The sequence below is a fragment of the Cynocephalus volans genome, chromosome 5 (assembly GCF_027409185.1).
Source record: "Cynocephalus volans isolate mCynVol1 chromosome 5, mCynVol1.pri, whole genome shotgun sequence".
In the NCBI taxonomy this organism is placed as follows: Eukaryota; Metazoa; Chordata; class Mammalia; order Dermoptera; family Cynocephalidae; genus Cynocephalus; species Cynocephalus volans.
In genome coordinates, this window is record NC_084464.1 from 85,346,271 (window position 1) to 85,371,366 (window position 25,096).

Consider the following 25,096-nt stretch of genomic DNA (forward strand, 5'->3'; position numbering starts at 1 on the left):
AATTCTATATCATTATGTGACAAAACATTCAGTAAAACTCAAATACAAACTACTTTTTTTCCCCCATTTTGCATAAGTCTCTTTCCTTTTGCATAGACTTTATTTCAGTTCTTTACAAGAATAAAAAATATACTCCTTTTCATCAGAACTTCTCTTCCCCCAAACCACTAAGTTGTATCATATGACTGATGGGTAACAATATAAGTAAATGTGTTTATGATATTCATTCTTTATTTAACTTTATTCTTTATTAATAGAGAAAATTATGAAATCAAGGACTTCCCACAAGGAGTTCTTAAAGTGCTTCTTACCAGTAAGTTTTGTCTTGAGATTTCTGCTTTCTTTGCTGAGGCCTGGAAGAAGTGGGAGAAAACTGATCTCATTTGTTTAATCTCTCAGTGCTACCTATTATTCTGCTGCAGCCTGGGCATGGGTTTTGTTACAGGGCTTTGTAGATGCCTCCTTGTCTCATGCACAGACTGTGCTGACCTTGGATTCTAAGAAGGGCAGAAACCACTTAGGAGCACCCAACAGTGTGGCTTTTATTCTGATTGTTTTTAGATGTCCTAAGTTGGCTCAAATCGGGCTTCCCAGAACAGAATCTTTGGGTGGGGTTGGAATTAGGGCAACATTTCTCCAAAGATGAAAAAGATTTATTTACCCTATCAACTTTTTACATTAGGTATACTCATTGGACTTGCTCTAATTCTTTAGAAAGTTTTTATTTCAATTCCTTTCATCCTTCATTGAGCTGTCTGGGTCAGATGTGGCCTTTCTCTCTAAATGTGCTTCTGACACACACACACTTAGGGCCTCTGCAGTTTCTCTCTTCCACCCTCAAGGGGCAGACTTGACCTAGAATTCGAAGATCCATGTGTTAGTTTTCTATTGCTGCCATAACAAATGACCACAAAGTTAGTGGTTTCAAACAACACAAGTTTATTGTCTTACAGTTCTGTAGGTTAGTGTCCAACATGTCTCACTCAACAGAGCTGCATTTCTTTCTGGAGGATTCTTTAGGGGATCATTTGTTTTACTGACTCTTCTATAACTCTTTTTTTCTTCTTCTTTTGGTGGCTGTCTGGTACAGGGGATCCGAACCCTTGACCTCAGTGTTACAAGGCAGAGCTCTAATCAGCTGAACTAACAGGCTAGCCCTCTTGCTTTTTCTAACTCCTAGAGGCCTCCCACATTGCTTGGATCATGGCTCTTCCTTTGTCTTCAAAGCCAGGGACATTGCAAGTCTCTGACCCTTCTTCCATTATATTGCCTCTCACTGACCACAGCTGGTGAAAGTCCTCTAATTTTACGGAAGTGTGATTACATTGGGCCTACCTGGGTTATTTATGCTGTTATTCCCATCTCAAGATCTTTAATCTTTGTCTTTCATTTTATTTTTATTAAGCATTATGTAACACACTATATGCTGCATTATGCATTGCATAGCCTTCTAGCAGGGTTAGATGACCATAACTGAGTTACTTTTTCATCAGTCATGAAAATGCTTCCTTACCCAATGTTCTCCAAACCTTTTCACACATAGTAACAATGAACTCTAGAGATGTGCCTATCTCCTTCCATCAGACTCCACTGATGCTGGGGCAGCCCTTGCCCCAATTAGTGAATCTGTGGACGTGCATAGCAGCCAGTTTAGAGATGAGCAAGCATGCACCCTTGAGGGCCATTCCAGGGAGAATTGCGAACCATATCTTAGCACAGTGACCTAGGCCAAAGACCTACTTCTAGGCCCCTCAAAGGTGACCAGTCTTCAGCCAAGGTCTTTAATCTTAATCACATCTGCAAAGTCCCTTTTGCCATGTAAAATAACATATTCACAGTTCCAAGAATTAGGACATGGATGTTTTCAGGGCAATTGTTCTGCTTACCACAGTCCTCTTCTCTTTTTCTTAATGGCCACACTAGGCTGGGGACATGAAGGAGACTAGCCATTCCTTTTCTCCCTCACCACAGTGGACCCAAGATATACTCATTTTAAAAGCATAAAATCCAATGCATTTGGCTCCAGCCTGTTTTCTTCCCTTTGACAGACTAAATTTTGGCTGTCTCTCCCCCTACTTTCTTCCAGCAGCCCTAGGTCTTGTTTTGAGATGTTTTCCCCATTGTGGTCCCCCATCTGCCAGTGTTCTTCCTGTAAATTTCCTCAACTCCCTGGGTCAGGATATGCACTGTACTGTGTAGAAATGGCTGTGGAACCCCAACAATTGTGAATGTTTGGGCAATAATCCACAACCCCATTTCTCTCTATCCTCTTCCCATTGCAGCTTTTCTTTATAAAGAGCAGCTTGGGGCTCTAAAAACTATATTAGAAATTTATTTGTTTAGTTAATCATTCAAATGCTCAAGGTGTAAAATAAGAAGATAAAAAGATTTGGCCCCTGTTCTCAAGAAGCTAATGGTCTAATAGGGAGACAGACATTCAGTATGATCATTAGTATATACAGGATGAATATGTATATACGTGCATGTATATTTATATACATATATACGTGTGTGTGTATTATAATGGGAGCACAGGAAAGGTAAGCCCTCAGATCTCCCTTGGGGATTCAGGGAAAGTTGTCTAGAGGCATCTATGGTTGGGCAGCAGATAGCATGACCCCAATAACCAGATGAGTCTTCTACTTTCAACTCAGTCTTTATGGAAAGAGCTATACTTGTAGTATTTTTGATGTGAAAAAGAAATATGTGATACAACCTGTATTTTTCTTCTCACTCCTTGTTTTTAGAGGGAACCAATACGAATCAGAATACTGGCTGACCCCTTACTAGATGTGTGGCCTTACACAAATGTTTTAGCTCTTTAATCCTCAATTTTTCCATTGTTAGTACCCAAGTCACTGAATTGTTGTGATATTTGAATAAGTTTTTAGAATGGGGCCTACTGCACAGAAAACATTCAATGATATTATTGTAAAGTATCCCCACCACCATTTATCATCATGATCTCGCTAGAGTTACTCATCACTTTTCTGCCATCATATGAAACAAATTTCTTGATTTAAGGCCAGCTTCTCTCTCTTATTTATGGTTGAGGAGTTGCCTCTAAATGCCCATGGGACCTTGTAGACCTCTGGTTGTGTGCATAAGCATGTGTAGTGAAGCCAGGTGGATAGAACCTCCAGACATGGGCATGTGTGTATTCAGGTGTACGAGTTGTCAGTTTTCTACATAATGCTTAGTTTATGTTAGGAAGATCTTTTCACATTCTTTTCTCTAAATCATGTATTCATCATTTGTAAATCTGGTGAGATAATTTGGAGAAAGATAGTTTAAAAGAAACTGTAATTTTTACCTTGATTAAACTATGTAATTATAATCTTAATTAAAAGTGAACTTCAAAGTAGCTTCTTTTAAAATATTAATAGACAAAATATAAGGTCAGTCCTTTTTGGTGTTGGCTTGCCTTATCTGCTGTTAACTCTTCAGTGAAATAGGAAACATTGTATAAGTGTTGCTAAATGTAAATACTGCTAAACTTAAAATGTACCACATATGAACATTTTCTCTCTAGCCTCAAGTGAGCAAAAGGAAATCTTATTTATATAAAAGTGAACACACTTTTTTAAGTAAAGAAAGCATGAATTCAACTTTTATAAAACCATTATAAATAAGAGTAAGTCTTTTTTCTAACAAGTTTGATAGGGTATGTTTACATTTTTAAGCTTTAGTTTTGTTAAATACAGTATCATACTGTGAATAGTAGCAAATATGTCCCTATATAGTTTTCTTCCAGCTTCTTGCTTTATAATGTACATAAGGAAATCTTTTCTTGTAACATGTATACATATGTAACAATGGTCATATTTTAAAAATATAAATAGAAGTGTATTGCCTCTCAGAGAGATTCTTATTTTGACCACTGATGAAATTAAACCTTCAATAATCTCACAAAAATGAGATATTTTCTCACCATACTTCTGTTATGGGCCCTCCAAAACAGTATGAAATTAGTACAAATCCAATAAAAAATAGCAAGAGAGAGAGAGTGCACCCAGGCTAGATTCTATCCAGACCTAAACAAGCTTATATTGTAAAAGTGGTGATATTTTAACAGATCACGAATTCAACAATATGGTTTATCTAAGGCTGACAGCTTCACTTCACATGCAACTCTTGTCACTCTCAATAGGAGCTTCCCAGAGCGTGTTGAGAAGGGTAGTGGGCTCAGAGAAAAAGAGTGCCATGATCAGTTAGTGATGTCTGCCATGGGTGCAGGATGTTAGCAGTAGGTTAAAAGTGGCACACATTTTCCATCCTTAAATTTCTGGGTGGGAGGAAAATAGAGAACAGTACACTTTATATCTTCTGACCCATAACTTGGGATCTTTTTGCAATTCTTTGAATAACCTCTTCTGGAAAAACCCTGTAACTGTAGTCATATTCATTGTAAGGGAGGATTTATCTGAACAGGAATCCTGTGGAGTGGTCATGGTAATTTAACTTACGTGGACATTGACAAATTGCCATCCATTTGGTCATGAGGAAGATGTAGGTTTCCTCATGTGTGAGCCTGAGAAGGGCTCTGTGTCCAATGCTTGGTGGCCCTTTTAAACCTAAACATGTTTATATTTTTCCTTAACATGTTCATAACTTACTTTCTGTGAATCCACAGATAATTTCAAAGAACACAAGTTTGCCTAAATTTTAAAAAGTGATTACACTTAAATGAAGGATTGTTCTTTATTCTGACATATTATCATCTTTAATGTATCCCAACTAATATGAAACAGGAAATTAATGTCTAATATCCTTGGGAGCTATAAAATACTCAATAATATTCAAAACATAAAATGTTCGTTTTTGGATTTTTGGTTACTGTCTACTATCAATTACATTTTCTAAAATGTAAGCATTTACATCTGCAAGTTCCAGTAGGAAAAATACCATCATCAAATTAAATGTGTTTCTTCACTTCATATGTGCTGTAGTATTTTGGTTAATATCAAACATTAAATAAGCTCAGCAGATATTTACATGGAGTGCAAAGAAGAGAAGCAATGATGAGTGGAATATGGTACCTGCCTTCAAGGAGCATTCATTTAAGAGGAAGGTGCTCTTATTTGTATCTTCACTATAGAGAACATATTTTTGTATATTATTTAGCAACTAAGAGGTGAGCACCTATGAGAATTCTGCCGTAATTTCTCCTTTATTTACTATATAGTTATCATTTTCACGTCCATGGAAGCCGGCCTGTGATGTGTGTTTACTAAAGTGGATACATTAGAAATTGGGAACTGCTTAGCCATCTTTAGTCAGAGGAGACTTTGGCTTAGTGACTTGTGGTAGTGTGTAAATGAAAAGCAGGGTTATTGGGAAGTATATTCACAAAGGGAGGACTTTAGAGTTGCAAAAATAGCATGCATCAAGCACAGTATAAAATTATAATTCCTTCACATTTATGGAGAATCCCCAGAGTAACTGGCTCTGGATTTTACGTCTTAGGATAAACTTGCCTTTGCTTTCTGTTCTCGCTGTCCTATAATTGCCCAAAACCTTCTCTGTTAATTTGCCTAATGATTTTTTTAAATATAGCCTAGAATGTCTTTTTATTTTTTTTTTTTAATTTCTGAACTAATTTTGATGAGTCAATTACAATTCACAAAAGTGAAGCATAAAGGTTAAGAGCTTTGGCTCTGGAATTGGACAGAGCTGATTTGAAATATTATTCTGCCACATGCAAACTGCATAACTTGGACTGGTCACTTGCCTCTCTGAACCTTAGCGTCCTCATGTCTAAAATGGAGATAATGAATGTTCTTTCCTCTTGTAAGTTTCATGAAGATTAATGAGATAATGAACTAATAATGAATTAATAATGAATTAACGAGATAATGAAATAATGCTTAATACTAGCACCTTGTATATGCCCAATAGGCATTAGCCAGCTATTTGGAATGATATTATTAATGTTACTTTGGTTACACAAACCCATTTTCTTAATTTGTTTTCTGTTAGCAGTGCCTTTTTTGTTTTTTTATTAATATTATTTTTTATATTCTATGATGTTGTTGCAGAGCAGTTGGTGGGGAGGGGGAAAGGGGAAGGAGGAAGGAAATATGGTGGGAGAAGGAGGAATTGAAGAAGGGTGGGGTTGAGGCCTGTGGCACAACCCTCATTCCTGCAGGGGAGACCAGGGGGCTTCCAGCGGTGTCTTGGTCATTGCTGGGCTGAGTGCAGATGTCAGAGAGCTGTGGCTGAAGCCCTTGCCCCTCCATTGCGCCATCTTGGGAGCCTGGGGAGTCTTTTACTGTGGCTCAGTGGTCATCACTGGGCTGGTTGGGGGTGTCAGGAGGGCGTGGCTGAGGCCCCCAGCTGTCCCTCTTCCCTGGCTTGGTAGCCCAGGGGAACTCCAGTCCTTCTAGGTTTTATAGGTGTTCTTTGGTGATGTGAGACCTTTACTAGTTAATATCAAACATATCTAGTATTTATGTAACTACTAATTAATAACTAGTTAATATCAAAGATATTAATAACATAATATCTCTGTTCTGTGGGTATTTTGTTTTTTCTTCCAGTTCTGTGTTGGATTATTTGCTGTTCTCACCACTTGAACTGTACTGAAACTAATTTATCGTCCTTTGCTTATGACTAAAACGGGGGAACTTTCTGTGGGGACCAGCACTTGAGCTCTGTGGTTGAGCTAAAATTGTTGCTTTGCTGCTGATTTCCTGGGAAAGGCTTTTTGTGCAGCTCAGCCTTTAATGGTTGACTTTATAAGTACTTCTGGCTCTTGTGAAATCCAGTACACCTGAGTTGTGTAGAAACTCTGGTCTGGGCCTGAATCTTTTCAGCAAACTGCACCCACGGCAGTTCTATATTCCTGACCAGTCTCCTCTTGAGTGGTCTTATGCTGATTGGGGGTCAGATCAGCTGTCCTTGCTGTGCCCCAGTGTTCTCCTGGTGGGCCTGTCTCTCCCACCGTCCATGCTGCAAACACTTTCCATGGGGCAGGCTGTGCACTGGTCCCTTGAGATGACTCACTGGCCTCTGAGTGCCTCCTTTTTTCCAGTTGTTTTGACTCCTAGCTCCTATGTGGGTCCTCAGGAACACTATTAGTAGTCTTGCTGGCCTGGGGGCCACCAAGGCCCTCTTCTTCCCTGTGGCCTCCAAGCAACTCCATCCAAAGGGCACAGCTGTCGCTTTTGCCAGCTCCTGCTCCATGCACTCAGCATCTCCAGCCTGGAAACCACCAGAGTTTGAAACAGTCGGAGAAATTTTTTCTTTCTCTCATCGTGGTTTCTCCTGCCTTCATGTACTCTGTAGGTCTCTCTTCCTCTTCCCCTGATCTCTAGCAGCCCCAGCTTGGCTGTCATTGCTTTTTCAGCACCACACTCTCCCAAGTGAGCCGTGGGTCAGCCCTTGTCATTGCTTTTTAATAGTTGTAAATTGGTTGATTTGTGGGAGAGAGTGACACTGGAGACTGTCTATTCTGCCATCTTGACCAGAACTACCACCTTCTGAAGTATTGTGTTGCTTGACCTTTATTTTATTAGTTATCACTTCTGTTTTTGAAACTGCACAGAAAAGTAATAAATCCTGTTAGCTCATATTTTCTTTTAATACATACCAACTCCCAACATACATGAATTTTAAGGCACTAAAACCCTTTAGGGAAATTTTCTTAATCAGAGTTTAATATGTGGGTTTACACTGTAGTGAATAGACCCAATTCAAACTGTTGTACAAGTAAAGAGGAATTGGTATGTTCACAAATTTTTCAGTGATTTCTCCTGTTTCCCCTTCAGTATTTTCCTAACATATACATTCTCATCCAGTATTTATTTTTCCTTAAAATTCTCACACTTTAGCCATCATTGCTCACTTTTGTATTCCTGGAGTTCTTTTCTGCACAGTGATTTTGCTTCTCCTCTTCTTTTTTTCCAACATTACGGAATTATTAGTGAAAAAAGAAATACTCTATATGGTGAGCTTAACCTCCCTCCTGTCCCCCACCCCATTTCAACTTAAGGTAGAAACAGTGAGAAAACTTTATTGACTTCAGTGATTCAGAGGTCATTTTTAACAGCTGTGCAACAGTGTACTGGTTCTCAGTCCAGTTTGTGCATTAGAATCTGCCAGGGCTTTTCAAAATCCTGATGCTCTGACCGTACCCTAGAATAATTAAATCAGAGCTTCTGGGGGTGGGACTCAGGAATCAGTTTTTAAAGTTCTTCAGGTTATTTTATTGTGCAGCCAAGTGTGAAACCTTTAGGAGAGTGTTGTGTAGGGCACAATTAGATCAGAATTGTTACAAAAATGAGTGGGAGGGAAGGAAATCAAGACAAGAAATGTAGACTCTCATTTTGATAAGTTTAGGTGGTGAAAGGGAGAGATGTAACTTCAGGAACTAGCAGAAAATATAGCATACTTACACCAGTAAGAACATTCCACCGTATGTATGTTAACATATACAGCAGTGAGTATCTTTTAGGGCAATGAATCAACAATTTAAGAGTTGAGGATGAACCTTAAAATCTCCTAGGTAATTTTGATGCACCTTTCTTTCCCCACTTCGCTCCCTTTTCTCCCCATCTTTTCCTTCCCATATTGCTGCTCCCCTCCCTCTGCCAGTGGTTACCTTGTGCTTTTCTTTCTTAAATCAGGTGTGGGGGGGTGGTTATCAGGTTCTTGATCTCAGAACTGACTTCCCCCAGGGTGTCTATATGGCTCCAGTAGTGCTAAGCAAGAGTTCTAGATTCACACTGATTAGACCATAAAGGTCATATGTCCTAAACCCTGGGGGCAGGGGGATGGAATATACTGATTTGCTGAGTTAGTTGAGTCCTACCTTTAATCTGGGGGAAGTCTTGGCTTCCCTCAAAGTACACGGGAAGATGGCAATGAATGCTGAGTAGGCAGCCACCAGTGGTACCTGCTACATTTGTAGAAGTCACAGTGATTCAATATAATGGATTATTTTACATATGCAAATTATTGATGCTTTTTTTTATGGGGCTGGGGTTGAATCGCATACACAAAATACTGTAGTGCTATTGTTTCTCTGAGCATCAAATATTTCATGAAAAAAGTCATCTTGCTGTGGTATTTTAGAATAATGTGATAAATACCAAATTATAATTTACTGTATCAAGTATGATTTATTCACTTAAACACTATAGCACATAGCAATCTATATCATGTCTTACTGATCTTTTTTGTGAAAACTCATTACTTCACAACATCGATATCATTGTATTTCTGGAGATTATCAGGCAAATGTATTTCTGTACTTTTTCTAGTTATTATTTTATAGAAAAATGCTATTCCTAGGTATGTCATTATTAAGAGCCTTTAAATTCTTTGTCTAGAAAATGGAACAAATGCCAATTAGAGTTTTAAATGACTGTCAAAACCTCTTGCAAAATGGAATTAGCAGTTGAAATAAAAGTAGTTAGTAAGAGGTCTAAATACTGTTTCAGATAAAGCTCATAACTATCAATTTTAGGACTCTTGTGTAGTGTAATTGACACATCTTAGGGTTGATCCAGTTGATGATGGTGATCCTGTTCTTAAGAAATTGGTATGCCAGAGCAATTTCTTAACAGGACAGTGAGGAGAAAACCACTTGCTAGTTCTGGAAATTTAAATTGTCAGACTTTAGTCACTATTGTTCAATTTGAGATTAAAGTTTAAGATTAAAAATACTTGAGCAAAAAGCCCCATAACCCCAGTCCAGTCACAAGAGAAACACCAGACAAATCCCAATTGAGGGACATTCCACAGAATACATGAGCAATACTCCTCAAAACTGTCAAGGTCAACAAAAACAAGGAATGTCTGAGAAATTGTCACAGCCAAGGGGATTCTAAGGAAACACGAGGACTGAATGTAATGTGGATCCTGGTTGGGATCCTGGAATGGAAAAGGATCTTAGGGAAAATTTGAGGAAATCTGAATACAGGTTGGATTTTAGTTAATAATAATGTATCAATATTGGTTCATTACTTGTGACAAATGTCCCTACTGGGAAAATAGTTTGGTCAGGGCCCTCTCCTCAGGTCCTTTTGGGTGTGGTTCAGCATCCTTTGTAAGCAAATTGTGTGTGTGTGTGTGTGTGTGTGTGTGTGTGTGTGTGTGTGTGTGTGTGTGTAGTTAGTGTGCATGCGCGCCAATGTATCTTTTTAGTTTTGTTGCTATTCTTGTGTTCTTGGGTGAGGGAGGGGGAGGGGGGAGGGGTAGAGAGGAGTTTTAGTGAAGCAGGCAAGTGGACGTCTGCCTCGGGCATCTGCCTGGCACAGCCATGGCTTCCAACCTATGGCTTCCAAGGACCTTTGGCTGGTTACCTAGCTCTTAGGCCTGTGTGAAGGGGTCTGGTGACCCAGGCTGGCATATGAAGGGTTTGTGACCCAGCCTGTGAACAGGCTTGAGGGGTCTGTGAGGACCAGACCCAGCCCTAGATCGACAATCAGCCCAGTTGGTGCAGGATTACCAGCAGGTAAAAGAGCCCGACAACTGGCGTGGTCTCCTAGATTTACAATTGGCCTCAGGAACAGGATTAAGAGCGCTACTATTGGCGATGTGAGCAGGATTTCAGACATTAGCCTAGCCATGGTTCCACAGTCCCATACTAATGTAACATGTTAATAATAGTGGAAACTGGGTGTGGGGTATATGGGAACTGTGTGCTATTGTCACAATATTTCTGGAAATTTGAAACTATTCTTAAAGTAAAAAGTTAGTTTTTAAAATTTGGAAATAGATTTGCAGGAAAGAAAGAATTTCTGCCGTAGGGTTACTGTAGCAGAGCCTCAATGCTTGATCAAGGCAGGAAGTGCTACATTCATTGGGATCCTCTTTTTAGTAATTGAGGCTGGAACATGACTTGGATTTGGCAATTTGGACCTTTATTGTGCATCTGTGATCTCCTGTTTGTATGTCCGTCTGTCTCTTTGTTTCACTATAGTGTAGTGTAAGTTAAATAAACAAAGAAATTTTTTTCAACATCCACTGTGTGCCAGATGTGTAGTGGATTTGACTAAAATTAACACATCTAATTTTTAGAAGCTTGTGGGACAGGCCTACCATTTCCACAAATGAGAAAAATTGAGACTCAGAAGACTAAGCAACTTGCCCAGAAATACACAGATGCTCTCTGCATGAGAGCCCTGGTTATTACTTAGCCTTAATTCCCAGCCTTTCTACCTTCTTACATGTATGCCTTTTTTGTTATGGAAAGATGCAGATCAGGAAAATATTCTTTTTAACCTGTGCTTATTTAAGAAAAAAAAAAAAACTTTAAAATATTTGAAATAATTATAGACACTCAGGAAGTTACAAAAATAGTACTTACAGTCCTGTTTGTCCTTCACCTGGTTTCCATCAATGGTGACGTCTTATATAACCACAGTACCTAACCCTAACTCTGATAACCAAGAAACTGACTTTGGTACCATAGTGTTAATTACACTACAGAACTTACTCAGTTTTCACCATTTTTTAAACCTTTATTTGTGAGTGTGTGTGTGTAGTTCTGTGGAAGTTTATTTCATGTGCAGTATCTATTTGAATCTCCTCCACCATAGTCAAGATACAGAGCCTGTTTCATCACAAGGAACTCTCTCATGCCACACTTTTACACTTGCACCCTAATCCTGTGGAAGAACTAACCTTTTCTCTGTCTCTGTGATTTTCTCATTTCAAGAATGTTTATATAAATGGAATCATGCAGTATGTTACCTTTTGAGACTGACTTTTTTCACTAAGCATAATGCCCTTGAACTCCATCTGGGTTGTTGTGTGTATAATAATTCCTTTCTTTTTATATCTGATTAGTTTTTCTTAATGGATAGCAAATTGTTTTTTTAGTCATTTGCCTATTGAAGGACTTTTTGTTTTCAGTTTTTGCTATTACAAAAAAGCTGTTGTGGATACTTCTGAACCTGTTTTTGTGTGGAATTTAAGTTTTCACTTTTCTGGATGAATGTTCAAGAGTGTGATTGCTGAGTCATATGGTAAGTGTATGTTTAGTTTTATAAGAATTTGCCAGGGTGGCCTTACCATTTTATCTTTCCACCACCAGTGTATTTGAGATCCAGTTTCTCCACACCCTCACCAGTGTTCGGTATTGTCACTGTCTTTATTTTTATATATACATTTTTCTTTTAAAAATTTAAATAATTATGTTTATTAGTTTCAGAATAAAAAAGCTATAATTATAGAAAATTAGGAAAATACAGTAAAGAAGAAAGAAGATACTGCCCATAATTATGGCCACCACTTTGCAGTGTGCCAGGCCCCTTACATGTATCATTCCATTTAGTCTTCACCACAACCCTGAAGTATAGACTTTTTTAAAAGAAATTTATTTTATTTTGTCAATATACAATGTGTTTGATTATTGTGGCCCATTACCGAAATCTTCCTCCCTCCTCTTTCTCCCCCTCCCTCCCAGCAACCTCATATCTGTTCACTTGTCGTATCAACTTCAAGGAATTGTAATTGTTATGTCTTCATCCCTCCCCCAACCCCAGTTTATTTGTGTATTTATTTATTTTTAGCTCCCACAAATAAGTGAGAACATGTGATATTTCTCTTTCTGTGTCTGACTCGTTTCACTTAATATAATTCTCTCTAGGTCCATCCATGTCATTGCAAATGGCAGTATTTCATTCTTTTTTATAGCTGAGTAAGTATTCCATCGTGTAGATATACCACATTTTCCATATCCACTCATCTGATGATGGACATTTGGGCTGGTTCCAACTCTTAGCTATTGTAAAGAGTGCTTCAATGAACATTGGGGAACAGGTATACCTTCGACTTGATGATTTCCATTCCTCTGGGTATATTCCCAGCAGTGGGATAGCTGAGTCATATGGTAGATCTATATGAAATTGTTTGAGGAACCTCCATACCATTTTCCATAGAGGCTGCACCATTTTGCAGTCCCACCAACAATGTATGAGAGTTCCTTTTTCTCCACAACCTCACCAGCACTTATCATTCTGTCTTTTGGATATTAGCCATCCTAACTGGGGTGAGATGGTATCTCAGTGTGGTTTTGATTTGCATTTCCCAAATGCTGAGTGATGTTGAGCATTTTTTCAGGTGTCTGTTGGCCATTCATATATCTTCCTTTGAGAAATGTCTCTTTAGCTTTTTTGCCCATTTTTAAATTGGGTTACTTGTTTTTTTGTTGTAAAGTTGTTTCAGTTCCCTGTATATTCTGGATATTAATCCTTTGTCAGATGTATACTTTGCAAATATTTTCTCCCACTCTGTTGGTTGTCTTTTCCCACTGTTTCTTTTTTTTAAACTTTGTTTCTTTTGCTGTGCAGAAGCTTTTTAGTTTGATATAATCCCATTTGTTTATTTTTCCTTTGGTTGCCTGTGCTTTGGGTGTTGTATTCATGAAGTCTGTGCCCAGTCCTACTTCCTGAAGTGTTTCTCATATGTTTTCTTTAAGAAGTTTTATTGTTTCAGGGTGTATATTTAATTCTTTAATCCATTTTGAGTTGATTTTAGTATATGGTGAAAGGTATGGGTCCAGTTTCATTCTCCTGCATATGGATATCCAGTTATCCCAGCACCATTTGCTGAAGAGGCAGTCTCTTCCGCAGTGTATAGGCTTGGTTCCTTTGTCAAAGATCAGATAGCTGTAGTTGTGTGGGTTGATTTCTGGATTCTCTATTGTATTCCATTGATCAGTGTGTCTGTTTTTATGCCAGTACCATGCTGTTTTGGTTATTATAGCTTTGTAGTATAGTTTAAAGTCAGGTACTGTTATGCCTTCAGCTTTATTATGTTTTTGCTCAGAATTGCTTTGGCTATGCCTGGTCGTTTATTATTCCATATAAATGTCTGGATAATTTTTTCCATTTCAGAGAAAAATGTCATTGGAATTTTGATGGGGATTGCATCGAATTTGTATATCACTTTGGTAGTATGGACATTTTCAAAATGTTGATTCTTCCAGTCCAAGAGCATGGGATATCTTTCCATCTTCTTGTGCCCTCTTTAATTTCTATCAGCAGTGGTTTATAGTTCTCATTATAGAGATTTTTCACTTCCTTGGTTAACACAATTCCTAAGTTTTTTTTTTTTTTTTTTTTTTTTTTTTGGTGGCTATTGTTAATGAGAAAGCTTTCTTGATTTCCCTTTCTGCATTTTCACTACTGGAGAATAGAAATGCTACTGATTTTTGCGTGTTGATTTTGTATCCTGCAACTTTGCTGAAATCATTTATCAACTTCAAGAGTTTTTTTGTAGAGGCTTTAGGCTGTTCGATATATAGAATCATGTCATCTGCAAACAGGCAGAGTTCGATTTCATCTTTTCTAATCTGGATGCCTTTTATTTCCTTCTCTTCTCTGATTGCTCTGGCTAGCATTGCCAACACTATGTTGAATAGGAGTGGTGAGAGTGGGCATTCTTGTCTAGTTCCTGTTCTTAAAGGAAAAGCTTTCAGCTTTTCCCCATTCAGGATGATATTGGCAGTGGGTTTATCATATATGGCTTTAATTATGTTGAGATACTTTCCATCTATACCTAACTTGTAGAGAGTCTTTATCATGAACAAATGTTGAATTTTATCAAATGGTTTTTCAGCATCTATAGAGATATTCATATGGTCCTTATGTTTGATTTTATGGATATGGTATATCACATTTATTGAATTGCATATGTTGAACCAACCTTGCATCCCTGGGATGAATCCCACTTGATCATGGTGTATAATTTTGTGTATGTGTTGCTGTATTCTGTTACCTAGTATTTTATTGAGGATTTTTGCATCTATATTCATCAAGGATATTGGCCTGTAATTTTTTTTAGTTGTATCTTTACCTGATTTTGATATCAGAGTGATGTTTGCATCATAGAATGAGTTTGGGAGAATTGCCTCTGTTTCAATCTTTTGGAATAGTTTGTAAAGAATCGGTGTCAATTCCTGTTTGAATGTTTGGTAGAATTCTGCTGTGAATCCATCTGGTCCTGGGCTTTTCTTTGTTGGGAGCCTTCTAATAACAGCTTCAATCTCTTTTATTGTTATTGGTCTGTTCAGATTTTCTACATCTTCTTGGCTCAGTTTGGTAGTTTGCGTGTGTCCAGAAATTTATCCATTTCCTCCAGATTTTCAAATTTGTTGGCATATCATTGTTTATAGTAGTCTCTAATGATTCCTTGTATTTCAGAGGTATCAGTTGTAATATCACCTTTTTCATTTCTAATTTTTGTTATTTGGGTCTTCTGTCTTTTTTTTAGTTAGCCATGCTAATGGTTTGTCAATTTTATTTATGTTTTCAAAAAACTAATTTTTGATTCATTGATCTTTTGTATCATTTTTTTGGTTTTCAATTTCATTAAGTTCTGCTCTGATCTTAATGATTTCTTTTCATCTGCTAACTTTGGGTTTTGATTGTTCTTGTTTTCCTAGTTCTTTAAGGTGAGCTATTAGGTTGTTCACTTGCCATCTTTCCATTCTTCCAAAGTAAGCATTTAATGAGATAAATTTCCTCCTTACTACTGCTTTTGCAGTATCCCACAGGTTTTGGTATGATGTATCATTGTTTTCATTAGTTTCAATAAGTGTTTTCATTTCCTGTTTGATTTCTTCTTGGACCCATATGTCATTAAGTAGAATGCTGTTTAATTTCCATGTGTTTGTATAGCTTCCAGAATTTCATTTATTATTGATTTCTAATTTTAATCCATTGTGGTCTGAAAAAATACATGGGATAATTCCAAGTTTTTGAATTAGTTGAGACTTGATTTGTGACCTAACATGTGGTCTATCCTGGAGAATAATCCATGTGCTGATGAAAAGAATGAATAATCTGAGGTTGTTGTATGGAATATCCTGCAGATATCTGCCAAGTGCAATTGGTCTAACATGTTGTTTAAATCTTGTGTTTCTCTGCTGATTATTTGCGTAGATGATATGTCCAATATTAATAGTGAGGTGTTCACATCCCCTGCTATTATGGTATTAGTGTCTGTTTCCTTCTTTAGGTCTAATAGAGTTTGCTTTATAAATCTGGCTGCTCCGACATTGGGTGCATATATATTTATGATTGTTATGTCTTCTTGATGGATGAATCCTTTTATCATTATGTAGTGGCCCTCATTATCTCTTTTTATGGTTTTTAATTTAAAGTCTATTTTGTCAGATATAAGAACAGCTATTCCAGCTCATTTTTCATTTCTGTTTGCATGGTAAATCTTTTTCCATCCTTTCACTCTTGGTCTATGTGAGTCTTTATAGGTGAGGTGGGTCTCTTGTCTTTTTCGTGACTGGCACTCAGCCAGTGAGTGCACCGACCATTCCTATATAGGATCCGAACCCACGGCGGGAGCGTCGCTGCGCTCCCAGCGCCGCACTCTCCCAAGTGCGCCACGGGCTCGGCCCGAAGTGGGTCTCTTGAAGACAGCATATAGTTGGGTCCTCTTTTTTAATCCAGTCAGCCAGTCTGTGTCTTTTGATTGGGGAATTTAATCCTTTTACCTTAAGAGTTGTTATTGAAAAGTGTTGATTTACTCCTAGCATTTTATTGATTTTTGTTTGGATGTCTTAAGTGTCTTTTGTTCCTTTCTTTCTGATTTACTGTTTGTTTTCTGTATTTGTTGGTTTCTTGGGTTGTATATAAACTTTTTTTTTTTCTCTTCATTGTTAGCATTTTTATTTTACTAGTGGGTTTTGATTTTTCTTGAGTTCTTATGGCAGTGGTAGTTATTTTTCAGGTACCAAACCCAGTACTCCCTTGAGAATTTCTTGTAAGGGTGGTCGTGTGGTAGCAAACTCCTGCAGTTTTTGTTTGTCTGAGAAATATACTATTTGCCCTTCTTTTCGGAAGGATAGCCTTGTGGGGTAGAGTATTCTTGGCTGGCCATCTCTGTCTTTTAGTATTTTGAATATATCATCCCATTCCTTTCTGGCTTTTAGGGTTTGTGATGAAAAGTCTGATGTTAGTCTGATTGGGGCTCCCTTAGAGGGGATTTGACGTTTTTCTCTTGCAGCTTTTAAAATTCTCTCTTTGTCTTTGAGTTTTGCCAATTTGACTATAACATGTCTTGGAGAAGATCTTTTTGGGTTGAATACAGATGGGGATCTTTGAGCTTCCTGAATCTGAAGATCTGTGTCTTTTCCTATACCTGGGAAGTTTTCTGCCACTATTTTGTTGAATATGTTTTCAATGCAATCTCCTTTTTCCTCCCCTTCTGGAATACCCATGACTTGGATATTTGAGCGCTTGAGGTTGTCTGATATCTCTCTTAGATTTTCTTCAATGTTTTTAATTCTTTTTTCTTTTTTTTTTTTGTCTGCCCATGTTATTTCAAACAGCCCATCTTCAAGGTCAGAAGTTCTCTCTTCTGCTTCTGCAAGCCTGCTGGTTAAACTCTCTGCTGTGTTTTTTTATTTCATTGAATGAATTCTTTGGCTTGGCAAGCTCTGCTAAATTCTTTTTCAGGGTATTGATTTCCTTGTACATTTCTTCTTTCAGATCCTGTATACTTTTCCTCATTTCATCATGTTGTCTAGCTGAGTTTTCTTGTATCTCATTTAGTTTCCTTAGAATTCTCACTCAAAATTCCTTGTCAGATATTTCAAGGGCCTCTTGTTCTATAGGATCTAGAGCTTGAGAGTTATTACCCTTTGGTGGTGTACTTTCTTGGTTTTTCATATTTCTGGTATCTTTCCTTTAATGTTTAGTCATTGTGACAAGGGATTTCATGGTCCACTGGTTTGACAACTATTGTCTGCTAGGATGCTGCTGGGGCTGTGAATTTGGCACAGCTGTCCCAGGGTCTGCTCGGTCTCCCACTGGCTCCTCGGGCATGTGGTTGCCTCAGGTCTTGGGCCTCTCCAGGGAGGCTCCTCTCTGGTCAGTGCATACTCGGCCGGGCTGGAGATGGGGTCTGGCAGTAGCGAGGCCTTCCTGCTAGGTTGCACACTGGTTCCACGGGGCTTGTGGTCTCCATGGGACTTGGGCCTCTCTTGAGGGGGTGCCTCTCTGGTCAGCGTGCACTTGGCTGGGCTGGGGATGGGGTTCACTGGTACCGGTGAGGCCTACCTGCTTGGTCGCGCTCCAGCACCGCAGAGCGCACAGTCTCTGCAGATCTCGGGCCTCTCCAGCAGGGCACCTCTCTGGTCACCATGCACTGGGTTGGGGATGGGATCCCTTTATTTTTATATTCTAACAGTTATGCAGTGGTATCTCATTGTGGTTTAAGTTTTTGTTTCCTTAATAGCTGATGGTGTTGAACATCTTTTCATATACTTATTTACCATCCGTATCTTCTCTTTGGTTAAATGTCTGTTCCGGTCTTTTGCTCACTTTCTGATTATTTCTTTTTTTACTGTTGAGTTTTGAGAGTTGTTTATATATTCTATAAGAATTTTGTAAGATATATGGTTGCAAATATTTGTTTCCAGTCTTCCCTGTGCCTATTTTTACTAAATTTATAACATTTTACCATTTCTAGAGGTTCTGATCTTCTTATGGGGATATGGTTCCCACCTTTCAACCCCTGGTAATAATCTTTTGCATTTCACCATAGAAGAAGATTTTGTCAAACTTTCAGGGTTGTATTACAAAAGAAATAGTGTTTTCCAATCCTCTGTGCACCTTCTATTCAAAAAATTCTGACACTTCTCTTTGGGGATGTCTTTCTCCACACATTTTGTTTATGTGGTAAGATTGCTTTCAGTAATATGGCCAGCTTTTATATTCTTTGTGATCTCATTACTATGAATTTAGCCGCTTTCAGTATTTGTTCAGAATAACACCTTTAAGAAAAAAACATTTTGTAACTTCTCAAGGTCGTTGATGTCTTGAGGTTTCTTTTTTCCTCCTTTCCTTTTCTTCCTTCCTTTTGTTTTGTTTTGTTTTGTTTTGTTTGTTTTTGTTTTGTTTTAGCTCTGTGGCCATTCATATTTTACTTTCATTTTTAACCATTTTTTTAAAAAAATGATCATTTGACAACCTTTTGAGTCTAAGCTTTGGTAAGAATTCAGGGCTGAAGTTCTTTTTGTTCAAAATATGTTGGTTTCTGTTATTAGTGCTGAAGGGCTGAAGACTCTCAAGCCCTTGCCATTCTCCCAGCCTGAGCAATGTGAAGATAAGTGAAAACTAGGATTGTTCACGTAAACCTTTATTTACCAAGTGCCTGCTGCATGCCAGACATTGAATGCTAGGGTAACTCCTATTAAAGGGATTGAGGAAGGGCATTTACTCTTTCAGCTACTAGAGTTTGAGTTCCTTTATTATCATGCTCATCAGTGTACACTGGTAATGTGGAAGATTGCATGGAAAAGGGAAAGCCACACTGTCTTGTCACTGGTTGCTAACAGATTCAGGACAAGGACTCAAGTCTTCTATTTCCTACTATAGCATTAGTAACCCAAAGAAGTTGAGACGTTTTGTTATTCTTTACTTTTTCACAAAAGGAACTTTTTTTTTTAACATAAAAAGATAGCTAATTGAAATTTACTTAAACTTTCTAAGAAGTGAATGTATACCTGGAGAACAAATAATAGAATTTTCAGATATCAGAAATTTTATAAATCAGAATTAAAATAAATGCTAAGGAAAGACAAATATACCCTTCTGAACTTTGTATAATTGAGTACATAGAAAACTTTCTAGTTATATTTTGTCTTTATTTTTAGACCACCTCACAATCACCCCAAGTTACTAGCTAGTAAAATTATTATGGTACTAGCTGAAAATTTGCTATATTGTAATCAGCTTTGGGGACTGAAAACACAGAGAGGATGTCAGTGAGGCAGAAAGGTTTTCCTCTACTGCCCCTAGATAAAGCATATGGAAATTTGTTTCTTCCACAGTGGATTTCTACTTCTTGCCAAAGGAACAATAGAAAATATTTATAAAAATATGATCTTTGTGCACATTGCTAGGTTACTCAATTATGATGCTTTTTCTTTACAATACATAACCATTTAAAAAAACTGAAAGAGATAAGAAATAGGTAAAGGAAATCAGTAGTGTAAGGAAATACGAAATTGATATTATCATTAAGTCACTGCATATGGTAATAAACATTTTAAATTGCTAGAAGAGAAAAGATGTTTGAATACAAGCCAAGAAAGGATTCCAGTTAGCCACAAACTATAGCGAAGTACTTTCAATTCTAAAATCCCCTATTTTTATTTTCTTAAGTCTCTCAGATGTGGGTGGTTTAGTGTTGATCCTTAAAAAGTTTTTCACTGAATGAAATAATTGCCCCAAAATTACAAAAACATATGATCTACTCACATTGATTGTTAACTTTGATTTACTAATCTCCTCACTGTATTGTGTATCACTTAGATTATCAGCAACTTTGTTATTCATTCCTAATAATATTTCTGGATTTCTTATAAATGGACCCTGAGAGCTTACCTAGGGAGCTTACCCAGGGAATCATGTAAAGCTCCATAGCTACTCTTTATTTATTCTGTAAAATATAGATGTGTAAATATCAAAACCATCTGTCACCGTTTTCCCGCTGGGGCTGGTCTGTTGGCCATCTGGTTGTCTCCTTCTCACTGCTCCATTTGTCCCTCTTTGGGTGTGCACTCTCCCCCTCCCCTGAGCTGTGGCTCCATGGGGCTTTTCTCCCTCACTGAATCTTACCAGGCTCTTTTCTGCCTCTGTCCCTTTGCACTTGTTGTGTGACCTTGCAGAAATGCTCCTCCTGGCTTTTTTGCAGAGCTGGTGCCTCCTTATTCTCAAGGAGGACATCTTAGGAGAAGGCCCTTCCCTGAGCTCACTATACAGCTCAGAGCTCCCTGTCATTCTCTATTATAGACACCTACTTCCTTCCTTTCTAGCACTCCTCAAACATGTTTCCTCCACTAGAACATAAAACTCCATGAGGGTAAGGACACAGTGGGCACCCAAATATTTGTTTAACAAATGATTGAAAAAATGAATGCATTTTTAAAAAGCTCAACACCAAGTTCCTGAAGTCTTCCTGGAAAAGGGCATTTGGGCTGAATTTGAAAGTGGACTATGTGAAGAGAGCTGGGTATAGGAAATGAGAAAGAATTCAAGGAGAGGCTTGTGTAAAAGCAGTCTTATTTAAAAAAAAAAAATCTTTGGAATGAAGGTAGGCATTTGCATGTCTGTACTGGGCTTTGGGGGGAAGTAGGGATAAATGAAGAATAAGCTTTGGGGAGCCAGGAAAACCTTTTAACTAGGGGAAGGACATAATCACAATGGCAACAGTGTGGCATCTGGTGGTTGAGTAACAGGGTGTTCAGGAATTGCTGAGGAGTAAAAATCTCTACACGCCACTTCCTGTCAGGCTGACTTTTTTTTTTTTTTTTTTTTGCCTCCTCAGTGACTAAGCTCATTAATGCCTCAGGGTGAAACAGAATATATGTACAAACTGGAATTGTTTGTTTAGCCTATACATTCATTCCTGCACTCAGCAAATGTTCACTGATGCCTCCTCCGTGTCAGGCACTGTACCTCTAATACAATGGGCTATGTAAATCCATGTATATGATAATATTGAGAGTTGGTTTTGCACACAGAAAATGAGACATTACTTAGAGATTTAGCTATTTGTACTTGAGACAGCAAAGACAAAGCTGGCAAATAGCTCCCTAAGTCAGAAGGAGATATATTTAATTTGTTAAATGTTAATTGATTTATTACCCTGCACAGTAATAATTAAGTATCTAGAAACAGCTATCGGTAAAAAATATAACTATTGAAATGTGTGCTTCTTGAGGAAGCATATGTTTTCTTAGTGCCTTCAGATATGTCATTTGCTCTCTAAAGCCCCGTTTTTCTTCCACCTGGATCTCCACACATAACCCACTCCAGCTGTAACATCCTTAGATTGCTTATGTCACACATTTTTCCTTGTTTTGAAACTGGAGTACAATAGCTAATTTCACTATTTTTGCATTTATTTACAAAGCTTGAATTCCAGTGAAATAACTTAGCAAAAATATTGTTTTGCACAGAAAGAGGTATAGGTCAATCTTGAAAGTAGGTCACTTGTTATCACCACAGAAAAGGAAATGATTTTTTCAGAATATTAGTGTTTGGAGCTCTTGCTTATTGATAGGGAAAGGGTAGTTGCCATAGTGATCTAGCAGCCTCTGGAGGGAATGCGGTCATGGTCTTAAGCATCCGGCAACCCACTCAGTTTGGAGAGCCCCTCTGAAAAGGATTTCCTTCCATGGAAATTATTTGAGTTACTGAAATAAAAAAGTTTAATTTTTTTGTAACTCAGATTTGCCCAATTAAAAAAGGGTTTAATTTCTGTGGCTCAGATTTGTACTCTTACCTACTGTAATGAAAAGAAAAGCATTTCTAATAAAAGCTATGTATATGTTTTTCTTCAGGAATAAGGCTAAATATATTGCATGCTAATTATTCCTTAACTATGTTCTCAAATGCTCAAAATAGCCTTTATTCTTATTCATGTGAGCTAAAGACCTTGAAAACAAACCAATTCAACAACATGATGAATGAAAATATTTATCAATATTTGGGGTTTTTACAGTTTCAGTATATGTTCTTAGGTGGAAGGAATTCTCATGGCATATAGAAATCTGCTCAAGCCGTGCTTGAAACGTGGTGTGAAACGTGGGTGAAATGAATGACTTCATACTAATATATAGAACAGTAACGTAAATCTGCACTCAGTAGTTCTGAATCTGAAATTGCTCACAGCACAGACTGATGTGTGAACACAGTATTTACAGGACCAAGACCGCACATTTGCTCTGCAGCTGTGTTTAACGGTTATCAGTCTGGCGCACAGCATGATTGTTTTGGAGGGAGAATAGACACTTTAGATCCCTTTTGGCAGTTATGAAGTAACTGAAGTACCTACTGCTGAAGTGAATCATATGTACTTAATTAGATTTGCTACATAATTAGCATTTAAGGAAACCTAAGGAAAATCCTTGTGGGTTGGTGAATTGTTATGTCAAATGTAAGCATGCTCATTTGGAGAACTGGGAATTGAAAATGATGAAATTTTAATGCATCATAAACCCAGATATATTATATACATATATAATTTTTTAATTGAGCTTATAAAAGTGATACTTTCCCAGGGATGACTGACATACTTGTCCCAGAGAACAGGGACCTATCTGCTTCCATACACGGGGATAGATCCATCTGCATATGGCTTATGTCCACTGATGGCATACGTGCGTGCAGCTAGCTTTCTACCTCTAATGAGAGCCCACAGGTCTTTAATAAACACCCCAGTGCAAGCCATGGGGGCTGTGCCAGTAACCACTAATTGAAGCCAGCTAGTGCAGTCTGAGACGGTGAGACCCTGTACCGTACTTGTATTTACATTTTCATTTAAGATTAATTTAATTGCAATGGCTTGCTCAGTTGTTTGTTGTTTTCATTGCAAAAGAGGAATTTAACTTTATTCTCCAAGGACATTTCTTTAAATACCCCAGAAATTTTGTTCTATAGTGTTAGAATTCTACAAAATGAGTTAACCATGGTGAATACTGTGAGGAGAGGATTAAATTTCATATTCCAGTTTAAGTTAAGGCTCAGATAAACTTGTGAACCATGTTCATTTAAAATATTTTTCTAATCTATCAAAAGCTGTTACATTTTTATCAAATTACTCAGTTGCCTAAATTCATCTAGATTATATCATAGATAAGAAAATAAATGAAACAAGTTTAGTTTCCTGAGGAAGCACTTCAATGATCTTTTTTACCCTTATAATAGAAAAAACCTTAAATTTACAGCCTACCATGGGTTGAACATTGACCTTTTTCCTGAGAATTCAAAATCAACTTTAGAACTCCAGTGGCAGCTCATGCCCTGCACTCAAGCAAGCTGCTAGGAATTAACTAGAAACAAATTCCATTCATGTTCACCTTTCCTCTCATTCGCACATTTTCCTAGCAAGTATCTTTAAAAAAAAAAAAACCCAAAACATATAAATCCGAGCTTAACCTACTGTAACCCTAATTAAAGAGACCCATGATTCTGCAATAACTAATCCCTGCCTCCTCCCCAGAGGGGCATTAAACTGCTAAGCTTTTTCAAAGTTGTTTTTTTTTTTAATCTTGATTGGGTTTAATATAAACACACAGATAATTCCACCAGTTTCTCTTTCACAGGTACAATAATAGCACTAGGTCCAGAATTTGCCCTGTATCCAAGCAAGACTCTTTTGCACACTGTAATCTAAAGTCTGTTTCATGGCACTTGATATTAACCAGGGGAGCTGGTGCAAATACCGACAAACCGTGTACACCTGTGTGATACTGGTCACCTCAACCTCTCCCAGCATCAATTCCTTACTGGTGGCCTCCACATAGAGTTGTTAAAAGGATTAAATGAAACTATATAAATAGTTATATTTGTTTATTATTAATTAAGAATGTTCCTGTGGTTACTGTTTAGTCTGGGTTACTAAATATTTGGGTTATTTTTTTTTTTTTTTTGTAATCTGTATGTATGCAAATATTCTTTTTTTCGAACCAATAGGGATTTGGGCAAATAAATTTCTTTTTCTATAGGCCTCCATGTTGTTTCTATGGGTATCTGCCAGGATGTGTTGATTACACACAGGATTCCATGTGTCCGCGTCAGCTTGTGTACTTCATTATCTTTGGTCTGTGACAAATACGTAAAGTCCTTTGATCTCTGGTGGGATTGGGATATCATGCTATGTGTCTTAGCCTCTGACTCCTATTTGAGGGACCTGATTGAATTTATGTAGTTCAGCCCAAAGTAAATAAACAAAAAAATATTAAGTAAATGCTCTGGTCCATCTAAATAAAATATGTGACTATTACCCTTTTATATGAACTATGTAAATTTAGCTCATCCAAATTTATTAATAAGTAGTACCTTTGAACATTTCTAATTTTATATTTTTACACTTAACTGTAAAGTATCTACAACCAGATCTCAGTCACTAACCATCAGTTCATTAGTGGATCTATGGTTTTATCAGATTTATTAGAAAATTGTTCACATTGAGCATGCCATACAGAATTTGTGAGAATATGTGCAAAAATGGGTTCATCTTATCAGCACACCATTTCACTCAATTATGGGTCTAAAAAAGGAGGCATGTGTATTTTCCTCCTAATTCTGAAATATCTCCCAATTCTTGAAAT

The 25,096-nt window shown here is 37.6% G+C and overlaps 1 protein-coding gene and 1 pseudogene across 2 annotated transcripts in view; one reads left to right on the top strand and one right to left on the bottom strand.

Annotated features, from left to right (window-relative positions):
• Positions 1 to 25,096, top strand: part of BCKDHB (branched chain keto acid dehydrogenase E1 subunit beta) — a 230,293-nt gene that overhangs the window by 195,183 nt on the left and 10,014 nt on the right. The window lies entirely within an intron of this gene.
• Positions 1,510 to 18,117, bottom strand: LOC134378163 (NADH dehydrogenase [ubiquinone] 1 alpha subcomplex subunit 1-like; annotated as a pseudogene).